The sequence below is a fragment of the Grammomys surdaster genome, unplaced genomic scaffold (genome assembly GCF_004785775.1).
Source record: "Grammomys surdaster isolate TR1022 unplaced genomic scaffold, NIH_TR_1.0 62, whole genome shotgun sequence".
Lineage (NCBI taxonomy): Eukaryota > Metazoa > Chordata > Mammalia > Rodentia > Muridae > Grammomys > Grammomys surdaster.
The window spans coordinates 7,372,437-7,389,067 of NW_021604564.1; the positions used below are offsets into that span (position 1 = coordinate 7,372,437).

General features: G+C 45.3%; 1 protein-coding gene and 1 pseudogene across 1 annotated transcript in view; both read left to right on the forward strand.

The window, feature by feature from the left end:
- Positions 1–9,296, forward strand: part of LOC114614399 — a 65,107-nt pseudogene extending 55,811 nt beyond the window's left edge.
- A 717-nt stretch (positions 9,297–10,013) lies between these two features.
- The window catches only part of Tbl1xr1 (transducin beta like 1 X-linked receptor 1), a 144,155-nt gene continuing 137,537 nt past the window's right edge, over positions 10,014–16,631 (forward strand). The window contains exon 1 of the mRNA XM_028762950.1: positions 10,014–10,041. The gene's annotated coding sequence lies outside the window, so the exon portion shown is untranslated. The remainder of the gene's footprint in view (positions 10,042–16,631) is intronic.

Consider the following 16,631-nt stretch of genomic DNA (forward strand, 5'->3'; position numbering starts at 1 on the left):
TTTTTTTTGGTGGTGTTGTTGTTTTGTTTTAAGACATGGTTCTCTGTGTAGCCCTGGCTGTGCTGGAACTCACTCTGTACACCAGGTTGGCCTTGAATTTGGAGATCCACTTGCCTCTGCTTCCCCAAAGTTGGGATTAAAGGTGTGTAGTACCACTACCTGGCTGCAATTTAAGAATTTTTTTTAAAAAGGAAACTGGACTCTTAAATGTACACATGCAGCTAAATACACGGAAATTTAATTAACCAAACTATCACATGCCTTTAAAAGGGATGGAGTCTTAGTCTTTACCTTTTACTTGTCATTTTGACATAGCATTTCACTATTAGCTTATGGAGGCTTCGAACTCGTTGCAATCTTGTGGCCTTAGCCTCCAGCGTGATTACAGGCTAATGTGACTATGCTAGGCTCTATAAGTTGAATTTCAAAGGTTAAAAGAACAGTCAGGTTTTCAAATGTATCACTAATAAGATTACTATAGACTGGGAGACCCTGTACCATGTTGTCATGTGGTTGCAGGAGAGGTGGTGGACAGAGCAAGAGAGAATGGCTACTCATTGTTTTTCTAATCAGTACATAATCTAATACAATTGAGACCCCAGAGGACATCCACCGGACTGACCAGGCTCTATCTGTAGCTCATGCATATTTTCCCATGCTTGTAGGAATCATGTGACACACGTCCCACTGATGTGCTCCTTCCCATTAAGCTGCTCTGCTCACTTAGACTATGGGCCTCACGTTTTCCTTATAGTCAAGGACAATCTCGAACATCTGATCCTTCTGCTTCCACTTCTACATCTTTGGGATTTTCCATGTGTTCCACTGTAAACAGCGGAACCTCCAGCTTTGTTCCCCCAATGCTTAGTAGTTGCTCTACCAACTGAGCCAAATCCATAGCCCAAACATCAAAGGTTGTTTTGTCTTGTTTTCCTTCCACCCCTCCCCTCAGCAATCCTTTGCTTTTTCTTGCCTAGACCTGAAAATTCTCCCACCACGGAAATGGAGACTGTGTTTGAAGAAGCCCAAGTAAGCTGGGATCCACTATTTGACTTCATTATGTTGTGCGTCCGACTGTGGGCCCAGGGCCCAGATAAGAGACAGAAAGATCTTATTTCCTTTCTCTGCTGTTAGAACAGAGGGAGAAGGGTCACCAGAACCTGAGCATGTTGATACCTTGAACTCAGGCCTCCTAGCCTCCAAAACCATGAGAAATGTTTGGCCTTTATGCTACCCTGTCTAAGGAAGACATTGCCTTTTACAAAGTGTCTTGAAAAGCACTTGCACCATGCATGACAACGTTACAGGTGAGAGAAACCAACACTGTCCATGGCTTCAGTCAGTATTCTCATGTATACAAAGTCACTGTGTACTGACCTGTGATTACACTTGTAGAGCAGAACACTCCTAATTTAAAAAAAATAGCTGGACGTGGTGGCACAGACTTTGGATGCCAGCACATGTAAAAAGCAGGTTTATCTATCACTGTGAATTCAAAGCTTACCTGATCCTGTCTCAAACAAACAAACAAACAAACAAACAAAAACATTTAAGCCAGGCTTGGTGGTGCATCTGCAAAATCCTAGTACTATGGAGATTGAGTCAGGAGGATCAGAAGTTCAAGGACATCTTCAGCTCTATAGTGAGTTTCAGGTCAACCTGGACTACTGAGACCCTGTCTGAAAACAAACAACAACAAAACAGAACAAAGCACTCGGAACACAAGACACTTGGAGCTGTCAAATAACTCAGCATTCTTTACATTGACTGCTTAGTTTACTGTGTGTATACCCATCATTTTATTTAAATGACATTTATCATGTGTGTGGGGGTGTACATGTGTGCAGATGCCACAGCACTCATGTAGAGGTCAGAGGATAACTTTTGAGAATCTATTATCTGTTCCTAAGGTTGAATCTAGATTGCCAAACTTCTTAGTTAGTCTTAAAGTCACGTCTCCAGTTCTGATCACCTTGGAACATCAGATGTACAAATCTGTCTATTGGGTCCAGCATTTTCCTGGAGATATTTCATACTCACCAAACCATAAAATAAATACTTGTTTTTAAAAATTGATCCCCTCTTCCTCACCTCTGAAAATGGCAACTTCATTCTTCTATATTCTTGATTTAGACTTAGTGATCATTTTTGGATTCCATCTTTTATCTTGACAAGTGCATCACTGAGTCAGATACAGGGACTTACACCTCTACCGTTAGCACTTGGCGACTGAGATAGGAGGAGCACAGACCTAAAGGCCAGCCTCCAAACACTGAGCTGTGGGTCATCCTGGATACAGAGTAAGACCCTATCTGTACATGATCTCATTTTTCTAACTAGTATCTGACACCATCTCTCAAATTTGATTTCTGTGAGTCCTTAGCACCCTCTTGCACTTGGTCCTCTGTGTAGGAACCAGTGCCATTTTCTGTAAAGAAGAGGGCCAAGCAGTGTGTTTGTTCAAGGCTTTTCTGTGGCTTTCTATGTCTGAGAAGTGAAAGGCCCTTTTACCCTTCTTTGTTTCATACCAAACAGTTGACATTTGCTCTTGTTTCCAGGATACAGCAGTTGTGCTTTTCTTGTTTCCATGTACTTTATGTCCCCTCTACCTGTAAGGCTCCTTTTCTGATGGCCAGTCCTAAAAGTTCTGCTCATGTGTCAACATAACTCAGCAGCCTTTGCTATGTAAACCAACACACCATGCGTAAGCTTTACTGTTTGTTATTTCACTCTTGAGTATGGTTACCTAATTCCTGGTATGTGCAATGCTAGTGAGGAGAACATCCGCCAGGGACTGGACTTGACTGTGACAATGAGACCCTAAAAAGCCATCGATGCATGGAGGTGGTGTAATGTAGCTTTATGAGTGCTGTGGCATCTGCACACATGTACCCCCCCACACACATGATAAATGTCATTTAAATAAAATGATGGGTATACACACAGTAAACTAAGCAGTCAATGTAAAGAATGCTGAGTTATTTGACAGCTCCAAGTGTCTTGTGTTCCGAGTGCTTTGTTCTGTTTTGTTGTTGTTTGTTTTCAGACAGGGTCTCAGCTACATTACACAGAGTAGAGCAATGTAGCTTTTTTGTGTGTATGCATGTTTGTACACTTTGTGTGTGTGCATGAGCTTATGAGTGTGTACATATGTGTGTGATATGTGTGGGGGCACATGTACACATGCATTCGGACATCAGAGGACATCTTCATGTAGCTGTTTTTCTCCTTCTTTTTTTCAATGGGTTCTGGAGGTTGAACTCATCAGATTTGCACAGAAAGCAGCATTACCAAGAGTAATCTTTTTGGCTCATGCTCAGCATCTGTGTGGGTGGTGATGATCGAACTTAGGGCTTCAAGCTTGCAAGGCAAGCACTTTACTAAGCCATCTCTCTGGCCCTTAAAGCTTGGTCTTTGACAGCTTATTCAAATGCTTCCAACTCAGTGTCAGCAGTAAAAGGACAAACCTCACTGAGCCATTTTATATTCTTTGTGACAAAAGTTAAACCATAATGCAACCGTGGTGGTTTGAATATGATTGGCCCACAGGAAGTGGCACTATTAGGAGGTGTGACCCTGTTGAAGGAAGTGCATCACCATGGGGGTGGGCTATGAAACTCCACCCATTATGGAAGAGCCATTCTTCTCCTAGCAGCCTTCAGATGTAGAATGCTCAGCTCTTCCTGAGCCATCCCTACCTGGACACTGCCATGCTACTGCCTTGATGATAATGGGCTGAACCTCTGAACCTGTGAGCCAGCACCAATTAAATGTTGTCCTTTATAAGGACATGTGTTGGTCATGGTGTCCCTTCATAGCAATGGAAACTCAAACTAAGACAGCAACTTACTTTTTTCTTTCTTTCTTTTTTTTTTTTTTGGAGAATTTCACATAGTCCAAGATGGCCACAAACTTTATGTGTAGTTAGAATGACCTTGGATATCTAATCTTCCTTAATCTACTTTATGTAGTGCTGAAGATGAAATCCTGACTTCATACATGCTAGGTAAGGTCTCTACCAACAGAGCCAACAAAGCCTCAATTGTTCAACGTGGATATATTTTTGAAAGTTTCTTTATATTCTTCCCTCCTTCCTCCCTTAGTACAAAACTAAAATGATAACTCCATAAAGTATAGGGGCTGTTTGGTTCACTGTAAATAGTTTTGGAATGCCTTTTCACACTAAGCATTTGATAAATACTTGTTAAATGAATTCTGTGTCAACACAGTATGAGGCTTTTCATGCTGCCAGAACAGTATAAGACTCTCAATAAAAGTAGGTGGTTGGTAAGACAATTTGCTGTGGATGGTTGGCTTTCTGTTCTCACTGAATCATGAACAGGATACAACCTGCTACTTCCATATTCTGAGAGATATGAATAGTTTATAACTGTGATCTTTTTCTTTCAAGATCTTTATTATTTTAAAAATTATATGTGTATGTGTGCATCTGTATGTGGATATGTTCAGTTGCCTGTGGAGGCTAGAAGGAAACATCGACTCCCCTGGAGCTGAAGTTCTAGGTGGTTGTGAACTGCTTGGCATGAGTTCTTAACTGATAAGCTGTCTTTTTTAGCCCCTTTTCTTTTTTTGGTTTTTCAAGACAGGGTTGCTGTCTATGTTGCTGTCTTGGAACTTGATTTGTGTTACTGGTAATATTTAAATCAGTGGCACCTGATCTAGTTTGTAGTTACAGAGCCTGCATCTTCCTGACCAGGCAAGGCCTGAGGTCATGCGCAGCGGTGTTCCTGCTGCTGCCGTGGCTCAGGCTGCTAGCTCAGGTAGGCCAGAACACCGGCCCTGGCACCCACGAGACTCCAGCGAGACCACAAGGCTGGGCTGAGCCTAGACCATCCCTCCATCCACACAGTACCTGGTAGAAATGAGACTCTAATGCTTTAAGATTATCCAAAGGCTTTATATGTTTGGTAATGCTCAAATAACAAGATGCCCACACAATTCGAGTTATTAACCAATTAACTAACCTAGATATAAGTTGTTACCCAGGATTGTTCTCAATACATGCATGGCTCTCCATGGCTCCTACATCTCTATCATAGCTCTTCCTCTTCCTCTCCTTACTCCTCCCACATTAGCTCCTCCCAACTTGTGGGGAAAATATCCCGCTATAGATTTGTACGCACACAAAGCTGGCCTCAATCTCAAGAGATTCACCTGCCTGTGCCTTCCAAGTGCTAGGATTAAAGGTGGCTTTCTTTCTTGATACAGGATCTTGGCTAAGTAGGCCAGGCTGGCATGGCACTCCCTATGTAACAAGCTGACTTGAAATTGTGCCAGTTCATCTGCTTCAATCCCCTGAATACTATTTTTTTTATAAATATCATTTTCAATATAATTTTATTATTTTTTAATGAAAAGAAGGGTCTCAAGTAATGTGCATTGTTCTTATTGAAGGGGACTCAGAGTTGGCACAGAACATACCCAGATACCATAGTCTCAGCACAAGGGAAACTTATTTACTGCATTAAGATAAGTGGGATGCCTCTGGATTGGGCAAAGACAGCTATGGCCAACTGTCACATAGCCATTTTAGTGGCTCTAGCCAGGGAGAAGAAGGGGGGTGTTCCCCCAAGCCTCTGCCAGAGGGTTAGAGTGGATGTCTCTGATTAGCTAGAAGAACAAGAGAGATGAGGGAGTAGGCTTTTCCTCAAATAGCTTGGTGGATTTGAGAGACCATATTAGGACCAACACCTATGGGATCTGATCACAGGTCAAGGTCAAGGAGCACTATGACAAAGTCATTGCTGACGAGCAAAGGTCACAAGGAGTACACCCTGCACAGATGGAGAGAGAAGCTCAGGTGCTGAACTGTGGTCAAGCTGTTCATTAGTCTTGACAGCATAGTTTGGGAGCCCAAGAACCACAGAAGAGCTGCACAAGTCAGAAGGAAACAGAAACAGGTCAGTGCACCGGAAAGGATGCCTACAGAAGCCCGGCAAGTATGAGCCACTGAGGAGTGCTAGGGTGAATGAAAGATACAAGTTAAAGCACTGAGCTAATACTTGTGGTACCATGCATCTACATACTGTTGTTTTGAATATTTTAATTATATGGGCTACATAATATAAACATTTTAAAGCATCATAGTGGTTAAAACCTTGCTATATAATGCTCTTTGGGTAAAGTGTTATCAAAGTAAGACAAGTCACAGTTTAGCCAGTGTGTGTGTGTGTGTGTGTGTATGGAAATAGTGATTTTTTTTTCAGGCTTTATAACAGTTGCCTTTACCAGATGAGCAAATGAATAATCTCTCAGGCCCTAAAACTTACTTCTCGCTCTTTCCCTTTCCTTCTCTCTCTGTCTCAAATGGTCCAGACTACTGTTGTTGAATTCCTTCCATAGCAGAGGATGATTTGAACTGCTCCTACTGTTTCTACTTCCCATGTTCTTGGATTATAAGTGTGCAGCACTAGCTTTGCTTTAGGCAGTGCCGGAGATAGTTCCTAGGAGCAAGGCAATCATTTTACCAACTGAATTACTAAGAGATGCTTCTTAATGTGTCTCTTTCCTATAGAACTTCTTAGTAGTAATAATCTGTCCCTTTTAGAAACGTAACATTTATATTTAAACCATTGAAAATTAGTAACTTTTTTTGTGAATTTGCACAGGTCTAATTATTGCTTGAATTTTGCCTTTGATTTTGAATGTTGGAATGGCTACAGGTTGAGGTGATAAACATTTCATTTTACAGTTGTGCTGCAGCCCATTTATCTGCATCTCTAAGATGCAGATGCTGAAGAAATAGTTCAGGGGTTAAGAGTGCTTTATAGAGAACCCAAGTTTGCATCCTAGCACTTATGTTGGATGGCTTACAACTGACTGTAACTCTAGCTTCAAGACACACACACACACACACACACACACACACACACTCACACTCTAGATTAGAAAAAACAAAACATACGAAATCCTGAAGCTACACTGAGCTTTCAAATGGGTTCTGGAATTCAGAATCTATAGCAGTCAAGCTTCAGGGTCAGGGGAGCAGGAAGGCTCAAATATTTTCCACATTTAGGCGCTTTGGGGGGGGGGCTGGGGAAGAACATCTAAAAGAATGTTAGGATTCTGTTGATTTTGTGTATTAAGTGTGTGTGAATATAGAGTATGAGGTCAGAGGACAACCTTTAGGATTTGGTTCTTACTTTCTCCCTTATTTTTGGATCAGGGTATGTAGCCTTGGCTGGCTTGGAACTAACCATGTAGACCCGACTGGCCTCAACATCTACCTGACTCTGCCTCCCATGTGCTGGGATTAAAGGTTTGCCTCAAGGGTCTCTCTTGCCTCCAGTTTTGCTCTAGTGTAACCTTAGCAGGTGGCATGTCAACCTGCTTAGCCACCTCAAAGGCTCAATTACTGTTTAATAATGGTAAGAGATCCTCCTAGCTGTTGGGAGGGTGAGACAGGAGGATTGCCAAGACTTTGAGATCAGGCTCAGCTATGCAGAATCAAACACACAAAAAAGACCAAATAAACCATGAAAGCAAACCCTCCAAAACTCCAACCAACAAACAAAACATAAAAACAAAAAGCCTGAAGGGCACTTTAATGGAGAAAGTTTAAGGTACAGGCCCCCAACCTTGGTGACTTCTGTCATGACATTCAAATAAAGCAGTTTATGTACACCTACCAAACGAACAGGTTCTCACTCTCATTGTCTGGTACACAAAACAACTTGAGGAGCAACCTAGCTCAGGGTCTAAGAGCTTTTGGCTGGAAGGAGGGCGGTCTTTGGAAGAGATGTCTCTTGGGAGGTTAGGAATCACCTGCTTGGAGCTGGCTGTAAAGACTGGTGAATATCATTATCCACTCAAAGTGTGGTTTGATTTTCTTGTAGCTGTTGTGTAGGACAAGGGCTGGGAATCTTAGCTCCTCCTAGCCATCCCAACATCCTAAAATAGTGGGGTGTTTTCGACAAAGAACTTGCATTGCAGTGTGAGGTTTATGTTGAGCAGACAACATACCAGCAGGCAGTTCTTACACACATGGGAAAATAAGAAATTCTCTGGGCAGCAGGAGGACTGAATCAGGCCTCAGCTTTGGCTTCCCCTGTGCAGTTTCCCTAAACGTCCAGCAGTGTTTTGGAAACCCAGCATAATCTACATTCTCATCAGGTGACATTGTTTAATCTAGCATTCCCTCTTTCACATGTGACAATAGCTCCAGGGACACCCAGGCTCAGGCTTTGAACTTTTCTGGTAGAAAGGGCGTTTCCAACTCCATAGACTTTCTTTGGTGGCCCTTCCACTCTTCCAGCTATGCCTGTCATAACAGGCAACTGAGTGATGTCTCCAGGGAGGGGCCCATCATCGGAGAGTCATTGACCTTGGCTGAAAGAAATCTAGTCTAGTCACGGAGTTGGTTAGGCAGCACAGTCTACGGTTGTGAAAGTTACTTCAAATGATACTTTGTTTGAAAAATTACGTTTGAAGCACTAAAGGAAGACCACTGCTTGACAGGAATACACGTTTCCAAATGTTTTGACAACTTGAAACTAGAACCTTTCACCAAAGAAGGTTGCAAAGTATTTTTAAAGATAGTAACAGAAAAGCAGAATTTCAAGATACATGTTAGAATTAAAAGGAAGGCTGCCTCTTACGCCCCAGGTTTCTGAAAGGCTCAGCAAGGTCACCGCCGTATTTTTAAAATCCTCTGCGCTCCCGCAGTACACATTTTGACATTATTGGGCAGCCAAATTGTACTTTAGAAACCACCTTCACGTGCCAGACGCATGCAGAAAGTAGAGAATATAAACTCCCGTGGATACCACACCGCGGTACACACTTAGTGAACATTCATTCTGTCTATGGCTTTATTTTTGCTCAATGAGAACTGATCGATCAAACCTTCCCGATAGACCGAGCACACAAGTCGCACACTTGGGCGCACAAACTTCCATTACAGCTTTGCGTTTTCACCAAACCCCTCTCGCCGTGTGCGCGTCTCCCCACGCTCGGTGCTCCGGATCCCATCCTAGGACTTGCTCAGGACAGGCAAAGCACCTTTCCAGGTACACTTCGGAGCGGGCGTGTTTACGCGCATCGGAGTGTGCGGCGCTCTGCATGCGGAGTCGGTGCCGAGCTCCCGCACCTGCCCGCCGCCTCCGGGGATCGAGCGGCAGCGGCTCCCAGAATTGCTCCAGGCGAAGGGACCGGAGCGCCACCCAGGCCGCGGGACAGCTCAGGCTGCGGGCACTAAAACTAATGCGCCGCGAGCCCAGCCCCCAGCGCCGCGAGCGAGCGAGGGAGACTGGGTGCAGGGAGAGCCGAGCGAGTGAGGAAGCCGCGTGTGGAACGGCTAGCCGGCCGCCACCCCCACCGCCGCGCTGCCTCCGCCGCGGCCCCGCCCCTCCGGCGTGCCCCTCCCCCACCCCGGCTCTTCCCCCTAAATCCCCCTCCCAGGTCCCCCTCCCCGTTGAGGTTCCCCTCCCCCTCCAAGGCTCAGGCTCCCTTCCCCCTCGCCTCTCCTCCTCTGGGCTCCCTTCCCCCTCCACGGTCCCTTTTTCCCAGCCCTCCTCCAGGCTCCCCTCCCCCGCACATCTCTCCTCTTCCACCACCAGGCTCCCCTCCCCCTCCCGGGTTCCCCTCACTTCCTCCCTTCCCCCTCCGGGCGCGCCCCTCCCCTCGTCTCTCCCCTCCCCCTCCTCGGGTCCTCCTCCCCTCCCCCTCCCACCCCCTCCCCCTCATCTGTCCCTCCTCCCTCCCCGCGCTCCCGGCGCAGGCCGCTCGGGTTTGTTTTGCTGCGCGGCCGCCGCCGCCGCCGCGGGCCCGGAGCTCATTTGTGCCTGGCTGGTCCCCGCGCTCCCCGGTGCCGAGCCGGAGTCGTTGGCCGCTCGCGCGCTTGGCTCTCTCCCTTAGTAACAGCTCCCCTCCTGCCTCGGTGCTGCGCCCTGCCCCCGCGCCCCTCCCCCGCCGGACCCGCTGCCCGGCTGTCAGCGCCCGCACCCCAGGGCGCCTCGGGGTGCTGACGGCGGCCAGGAGGGGAGCGCCGCGCGTCCTGGAAGGGACAGCGTCGCCAAGCAGGTGAGCGCGGGTCCGGGGCGCCGGGCGCCGCGAACTTGGCCTGGGCGCGGGGGAGGGGCGGCTGCGCTCACGTGCTGCCCCCCGGGTCCTGGTGGCCCGGCTGCGGGAGCAGACGCTGGGCCCCGGCGAGCCGGCGTTGGGGGCGCAGGCTGGATGCGGGTCCGCAGCCGCCCTATGCAGGCATAGCGGGGGAGCGGGCAGGGTTCGGGATGGGTGCCTGTCCGCGCTCGGGCGCGCGGGCTGCAGTCACCCGGTCGCGCACCCCTCGGGCTGTGCCGCGCGGAGACCCCGGGAGGCGGCGGGGACCGCGGGCGGCTGTTGGGGCGCGGGCGGGGGAGGGGCGCGGCCCGGCCTCGCTCGCTCAGGACGCGCGTGTGGGCACCTTGTGCCTCTAGCCTCTCCACTAGGAGGCCCTGGCCACAGCCTCGGTAAAGTTGGGTCAAGTGTATACAGTTGGCAAACTTATTGCCAGCTTCCTGGTAAGTTTTGGGGTGGCACACAAGTCACATTATCTTCTGACAGTATAGAGGCCACGTTGTGAATGTTTGCTGGGTGACTTCCTCTTTGCAACCCATGTCTTTTTTTTTTTTTTTTTTTAAAAAAAAACAGGGACTGACTTTCATTAAGTGTAATTCCATGTTGAAAGGCAGCTCGAGGCGAATCATGCATGTGTTAGAGTGTTCGTTAATTTTGGAAGTTCTCAATTTGGATTAAATTTAGGTTGTGAAAATGGTCTGTTCTGTGTAACATTTGGGTTGGGTGGTTTTTAAGAAACGCTCTCTTTGTTAGGTTACCCAACACTGAAAATAATTTGGTGATCACACAGAAGTGTTGGAATGTAGCTAAACATTACATTTCTTTAAGAGTCTGGAGTTTTCTTAACTGGCCCCAGGGTGAAGGGTTTTCCTACTTATGCCATTTAGTTAATTAGGGAAGTTTACTGTTGGCTTTCTTGTTTTCCCATATAAGAACCTTATGCTGGTCTAAACATGTTAATAAAGTACGGTGGATGAAATGATGTGTTATTTCTAATTTGAATCTTGAGATTGAAACCTCTCCCACCAGTATGAAGTAAGCTCCTTTTGGGGGGTAATGACATAAAGCCCTATCTTACTGATTTAACTTAGCTAAAATGCGTTGCAGTATCTTGATAGTCAATTGAAGGTAGTGAATGAGTTTTGGGTTTCACTGTGTGATTCACGTTCAGTTTTGTTAAATAAGACCCATGCTTATTGGAGCATTTCAGTAATCCTGACTTCCTGGGACTGTATGTTCTCACCACTTTATTAAGTTTATAGTCTGGGGAAGTAGGGCATCTTTATCTGCACAAAAACACTGTATCAGTTGGATTGGATCGTGGGAGTTAATGGCAAACTTCCCAAATTATCACTGAGAGTTCTAGAAACAGTTGGCATTTAGCTGTGGGGGAGGGGCGGTAGGTCGCAATCGTGCCTGAAAGGAGTTGGGCAGGCCCTGAGTGACCTTCGCGTTTAAGTAGAGGCTTTTCTGCGGCTTTCAATATTTCTCTCTTAGTTTTGCTGTCCTGCATGGCATGAAGTCTGTAATCATAAACTTTAAACACTCAAATTGCTTTTCGTCTTTCCTTTCGTTTGAAAAGTCGGACCTCTATAATTTAGGACAAACGCTAATCCTGTGATGGAAGAAAATATATGTAAAAAGCTAAGTAACTTAAGTCATTAACGACTTCAAAATTCTTGCACTTCACCCTGTCTTTGAAGCACACTTCTAATCTGTACCTGCTGTTAACATAGGAGACTCTGGTGGTAAATGGAGTGTTGTTTGTTTCTTTGTTGTTGTTTTGTTTGTTTGTTTTTCCGGGCAATATTGGGAATTGAGCCTAGAGTCTCACTCTAGCTACCCAGGCAAGTGCTCTACCACTGAGCTACTGCCCAACCTTGAGATTATATTTTGTATTGATTTTTGATGAAGACTGGCTAAACATTTTAACTTTTTTTAACATAAACCCAAGAACCTCTTTTGGAACTTGAAGTCTCTATCCTAATTAAGGTTTTTGTAAGACTGATTATCATAATACCTGTCCGCTAAGAGATCCAGAAAGAACTGCTTCCTGTGGAACTGGTAAGCTTTCCCGCTAGTAAGCAGGAAGGATAGCTACTGCTTTAGAAACATGGGGTCTCTGATGAAAAGGGTGTGTGACACAAGCACCTTTGAACCTTGAACCTGTTGAGTGCTAGTTCCCATATAGTGATGAAGTGGAACTGCAGTGTGGTCTCCACATAGTTTCTCAAAACTAGAATGGTTCCTGTGGACACTCACTGAACTCATGTAGATGGAGTTGAAACAATTTGTTGGGTTTGATACATAAAAACAGAGAAAAATACTTTGGAACTCGGGAGAGAGATGGTGGAAACATTGGCTCTGCTTACAACTGTTTTTCTAGTACATGTGAATTTGACTCCTTTTTAGAAATATTTACAGTGTACATCTCTGAAATGGGAAGAAGAAAGCAGTGAGCAGAAGACTTTTTACATTTTGACCTCAGACCTTCTCCTGGGACTGTGTAGCAAGAAGTCCTTCACTTTGCCTGCTGAACTGCCACCAACAGAGACTTGTGATGATGGTCAGGAGGTCTGACTACTTAACTGCCTGTGGCATCCTACATAGTAAGAGTACAATTTATTGCCCTTTTACCAGAGAGCTAGAAGACAGGGACTCTGAGCCACCTTCAGGAAGGTGTGAGGCGCTGCCATTCAGAATGATCCCCTGTGGTCAGTCTGTAGTGTTGGCTTTCTCTGAGGAGATGAGCTCCAAGGTGTTTATTATTGGCTTTGAAGAGGCCTCCACCCAGGTCTTTTTGACCCTTGTGCCATGCTCTTTCTAGATGACTGTTTATGACACATTTCCCTGCTCCCCTGCCACATTTGCATTTCTGATTTCCTGACAGACTTCTTGTTTCTAATTGGAATGAGCTCTGAGATACCTCTGTCAGGTGATGGCATGGTTGGATGAATAGTCTAGGAATCTTGGCCTCTTGCTTAAGCCTTCTAACTGTCTGAGGTGTGGTGTCTTGCCAGTTACTGTTTTTCCTAATATTAAATGTAGCCTCCAAATACTGGTGGTAGGAAGAGAGTATTAAGAATGGAAAGCAGAGTGTAGCCAGCAGTCCACACAAGTGATCATTTCTCAATACTCTAAGGAAGGTCCTGCATGTTGTGTTGGAGTGTAGCAGTCTGAGCAAGGGTGCTTTTGGTAACTCCCCAGTCTCTTGTTTCTTTCAGGTGATGCACTTGGAGGTAGTACTTATGCCTTAAGATTTCCCCTTGTATCATAGAGTTGAGTGATGAAGCTGGATGTGTAATGTTCAGAACACTGTTTGACATGCCATGTATTGCCAGAGTGTCAAACTGCATTGTGTTGGGAGGTAGCTTCTTTGTATTACATTTTATGTTTTGTTACTCTTTTCCATGGGGCCATAATGCCATGAAAAGCTCTTGGCAGGTCTGTTTCTGAAGCTCCTGGGCAACATTCTTGAAATGAACAGCATAATTTTATTTATTCTCAAAATTAGACTGTACTGTCAACATTTCCTGGGCTCATCCATTTTCTGGGTTGATGTGAATACAGGGCAGTGTGGGGGTGGGTGGGTGGGTGGGTGGGGTAGGGTACAGGGTTGGTCCCATGCCTTGCTTACTGTCTCTTCTGACAGTTGTGGTTAAAGCTTCAAATTTGTGTGTCCCACTGAAAACAGTTTTCAAGTTTTGAACCTGAATTCTTGAAGCTGAATTCAGCAGGACTTGTAGTGTTTATTACAGGTAGATGTTTTTCTGCCTTCTAAGTCTGCACTCCATGTCTGAAGCCGCCAAGACAGCTTTCCTCAGGACTACTTGTTCAGGTAGTAGTCCTCGGTGGCGCTAGTACTGTGTGTCAATATGTCAGAACTGTACTGGTGGTTTGACAAGTCCTCGTGACAGTGTGAGCAGCTGGTACCCTAAATTTAACTAAGGAACAGAGGCTCAGGTGGTGAGCGGAAGAACAGTGGCTCTGAGGCCAGTGTCTTCTGGCACTCAGTCCGCAGGAAGTCCATGGATGTGAGAGGGTTTGGTCTTTGCGTCGTTGTTCCTGTTTTTTTTCTGAACAGATTTGTTTTCTTATTAACTGTAACTGCTGACAGTGTCAATTGTTTAACTGATTTTCATCAGTTAGGTGCCCCCCCCCCCCCCGAAAACTCAAAATGGTTGCCTCTTGCCAACTGTCCTACCGAGGTCATGGGCTTCAGCCTGGCTTTTAGGGCTCTTTTGGACCTGTTCCACTTTCACATGCTCCTCTATGGCAGCTGAACTCCTTCCTGCCTCTCTGGTCTTGTAGTTCTGTCCCTGTTAACACTTCAACTTTGTCACACCCTCCTTTTCCTTTGGCTTTTTTGCCTAGTTTTAGCTCCAGATCTTGACAAGTGTCTTTTGCAGTTATGATATGTTCTCTGATTCCATTGCATTTAATGCCTGTAGCAGCCCCTTCTTCCCTCTTTTGTTTTCTTTGTGGATGTAGGCCGTGTTGTACCATGGTGTGCTGCTGTGTCTCTGCCTCTGAGGGGAAGATGTGTTTTCCTTGGAGAATTTGTTGAAATTCTTGATTATTGTATCACGAGCTCAAATACTATTTTCTATTAGGCCTGTGTTACAATGAGCACTGATGGCCCTGCCTGTGGCGTTGATGTACTAGAATCCTCAGCCTGACTTAGACTTCCTAGGCCTGCGTAGTTGTATTATAGACTCGGGACTGTCCTGTCATTTCAATTTTTATGCTGCTGGGAGTGGACAAGGGAGAAAACTTGGTTCATTCTTAGTGTTCAATGAAAGTGGATAGGTTTGTGTCCTGTGCTCCAGATGGTTTCTCTGTATAGCCCTGGCTATCTTGGAACAGGCTAGCACTGAACTCAGAGATCTGGTTGGCAGAACATCCACTACTACTGCCTTCTAAGTGACAGAGATCAAAGGTATGCGCTAATCCCGCCTGGCTAGGTTTGTCCTTTGACCTGGAATTGTACCTGCAGTATTAAGGTTGAACGTGAGTCCAGTTAGGAATTGTGTCACCTAATCAACTTCATCCCGTTGCACTTGCTGACTGCTTTTTATCTGAAGTTCATAGGACTCAGAAATGTTTTAGATTTTTTTTTTTTTTTTTTTTTACTCAGGTTTTTCCATGTGCATCATGGGATCTTGGCCATGGAATAGAGTCTGAACCTGAAGGTTATTTTTGTCTCCTGTGCACCTTATAGCACAGTGTAAAGTGGTGTCATATTTTATTTAGTGTCACCTGTTTTGTCAGTGTCTTGTCACCTGAGGTTGGGGTAGAGTTTGTGTTTGGATCTGGTTGATGCTTAGATGCTTTTGGATTTTTGGAACATTTCAGATTGTGGTCTTTCTAATTAGCAATGTTCAATGTCTGTGTATGCCAATAAGATGCTTCAAAGTTTGGCATTTGTGTGTGTTGACAGGCTCTCCTCCTGTAGCCTAGGCTTCCTTTGAACTGAGCATAGCAGAGGCTGATCTTGAACTGTTTTCCACTTCTTCATTGTTGCTGTTTGAAGTCTGCTACTCTGGCTGTTGCTTCCTTTAAAGATGTACAGGACTTTGCTTTGTAGTTGCTCTTTATCTTTATTTCTTTGGAATGTGTATGTATATTTTGGTATGCATTTGTATATTTTCACTAGATATATAGCTTGGTCTGGTCAGGAACTTGCAGTAGTTCTGCCTCTGGCTCCTGAGCGGCACCACCACACCCTGCCAGCATTTAATAGTTTTTTCTTTTGGTCTTTTAACACAGGCTTTCCTTAGCCGTATACCTAAATAAAATTGTGTTTCTAGCTTTCGTTGGTTATAACGTTCTTATAAGCACTGGAGCTTGATTTGAACCATCATTTTTAACATACTGCATTTAATGTAGGTCTGCTATTCAGGGTATGTGTGTGATCTACCAGAAGACCCTTGTCTTCGCCATCTTCTCTATGGAGGTTTTTATGGCACAGTGGTACTGTATTCATTCTAACCCACCAGGGTAATTGACGCTAAAGGCAATTGATTTGATGTTATGTTTTTTCAAAATGTCTAATTTAGAGTTTAAAAATGTGTGCTTTCCAGCATGATTTTGAGTGAACAAAATGAGTTGAGCGCTGCTTGGAAACTGTAGCTCAGAATGTGCTGCACACAGCATGCATGGCCTCGAGTGCAGAGCGCTCAGAGGAAGGAGGAAACTGGGTGCTGGCTGACTGGGCACCAGGCAGTAGAATTGTGGAGTCTGCCACTTGGGCGTGGCCTCCTCCCTATGTTTCCTTGAGGAGCTAGCCAGGAGAGAACTTGGGGAAGTCAGACATGATTGTTCTGTCATACTTAATATTTTCTTCCTGTGGTTTAGAGACAGTGTAGTGCTCTGTAGCACTGTTTGACCTTGAACTCTTGACCCCTCAACCGCAGCCTCCCAACTACCTGGGATATAGATGTGTCTACCAGGTCTGGCTTCAGTAATTATGTGAAACTACTCTGGATGTTCAAACTTGTCCTCCCTCCTATATATCTCACGTAACCCAGACTGACTTTGAACTCTTATCCTTC